Source organism: Corvus brachyrhynchos, unplaced genomic scaffold (assembly GCF_000691975.1).
Source record: "Corvus brachyrhynchos isolate BGI_N302 unplaced genomic scaffold, ASM69197v1 scaffold245, whole genome shotgun sequence".
In the NCBI taxonomy this organism is placed as follows: Eukaryota; Metazoa; Chordata; class Aves; order Passeriformes; family Corvidae; genus Corvus; species Corvus brachyrhynchos.
Genome location: NW_008238988.1, coordinates 3,368,366 through 3,369,737, shown reverse-complemented (window position 1 = coordinate 3,369,737; position 1,372 = coordinate 3,368,366). Strand labels below are relative to the sequence as shown.

Genomic DNA, 1,372 nt, shown 5'->3' with positions numbered 1-1,372 from the left:
AAAGTTTAAAAAAGGGTGATGAAAGAGTGCTCAGCACCTCGACCAACCCACCCCAGAGCTTCCTACAGAGCTGTTCACACCACTCCTGCACGGTTCAGGTTTAATCCTACAGAGCCTGGAGGACTAAACACGATTTCAAAATCCAGCATTGCCCTTCTAAACAAGGCTATTCGCACTGCAGGAAGCAGAGATCTCTGAATAAACCTCTGCTGCAAGGGACACACAGTCTGGGTGTGCTGGTTCACCAGAAAGGAGCAAGAACTGGGAAATCTCCCTTCTTGAAAGGCCCTGGAGCTATTCCAAATATGTTTTGGTGTTCTAAAAAAAACATTAAGAGAAGTCCCTTCTGAGCAAAATAAACAAGCCCTGTGTTTGGGACTTTTTTTCCCCCCACCTTTTAGAGAAGAGCTGAATTTTTCTGGGAAGAAGAGTGATGGAGAGACACTATAAATCCTTCACACTTGTAATCCCCATTAACCATCCGAATTAGGTATAGGTACCACCTACTCCATAAAAAGAAAGCTGAAATGTCTCCTTAAACCTCTGCTTCCAGTTACACACAGAGAACACACGCAAGTGTTTCTGAAAAGGACAAAGAATAAAAACATCAAGCCAAAGAAATGTGTCAAAGGATAAAAATCACAAGTCAAAGAATTGTGTCAAGGCAAACTCCCCACAGGTTGTAGAGAAAGTTCTTTTATCATGGGGGATTACTAGGCTACAACTGGATGGACATCAGATTTAAAAGAAGCCCAAACTAATTGATTTTAAGAGGCCAGAGGCGTTTAATGAAGTGAGGAGAGGCTGAGAAGAGAGAGGGGCTGGATAACCAGGTTTAGCTGGTGCACAGGTTGTTATCATTCACTGCCTTCTGGATTTGGCCTGGACCCTGCTCTGAAGGAGAAGGGATCAGAGGTAGAAATCCAACACCAAGTGTGAGTTACAGAGTCAGTCTGACCTCAGGCACCAGGGGAGCCTCTCTGAGCACACTGAACACGCGTATGGGCGTCAGTCCTGAGGGAAAATACACCTTTTCCCATCAGCACTCTCCGATTTAAGTGAGATCACACTTGACTGACGCTTCTAACTCAATAAAATCAAAACCTGAGGCTAAACCAACTTCACGTCGAGCTTTATTTTTTCGGTCTTTTCCTTTTACTCCCATCCTCCAGTTCTCCCTTCCAAGGGCACATTGAAGCTCCTCAGGAGTCACTCGCTCAGCCAAGCCCCGGCCCAACACCGGGCACAGAGCGCCCTTATCCCCACTGAAAGCTCCCGGTGCAGGGCGGGGATTTCCCCATCCAGGGCCCACGGGGACGCTCCCGGTCCCTCACGGGCTCTCCCAGGCCACGGGAACCCTCCCGGTTCCTCA

At 47.7% G+C, this 1,372-nt stretch overlaps 1 protein-coding gene across 3 annotated transcripts in view; it reads right to left on the bottom strand.

Moving 5' to 3' along the window:
• The window catches only part of TIMM9 (translocase of inner mitochondrial membrane 9), a 6,954-nt gene extending 5,588 nt beyond the window's left edge, over positions 1 to 1,366 (bottom strand). Inside the window, exon 1 of one of the 3 annotated variants that reach the window (XM_017738927.1) lies at positions 504 to 1,366. The gene's annotated coding sequence lies outside the window, so the exon portion shown is untranslated. The other 2 variants (XM_008637290.2, XM_017738926.1) reach the window with 2 other exon arrangements.
• Positions 1,367 to 1,372: the final 6 nt, after the last annotated feature.